Raw genomic sequence first — 213 nt, forward strand, 5'->3', positions numbered from 1 at the left:
CCGTCTGAGCGCCTCCCACACGTCCCTCTGCCCCACTTTCCCGGGTTTTTATTGTCTCTCCCAAAAAAGAGTGGGAATGTGTGGAGTGAGAAACACTTGTTCCATTTTCCTGAAGGAAGAAAAGACAGGAAGCAGCCGGCAGGGCGAAGGTCCCCTGCTCCTGGCACCCCCCTCTCCTGGCACCCCCCCTCTCCTGGCACCCCCCCTCTCCTG

The sequence above is a fragment of the Myotis brandtii genome, unplaced genomic scaffold (genome assembly GCF_000412655.1).
Source record: "Myotis brandtii unplaced genomic scaffold, ASM41265v1 scaffold157, whole genome shotgun sequence".
In the NCBI taxonomy this organism is placed as follows: domain Eukaryota; kingdom Metazoa; phylum Chordata; class Mammalia; order Chiroptera; family Vespertilionidae; genus Myotis; species Myotis brandtii.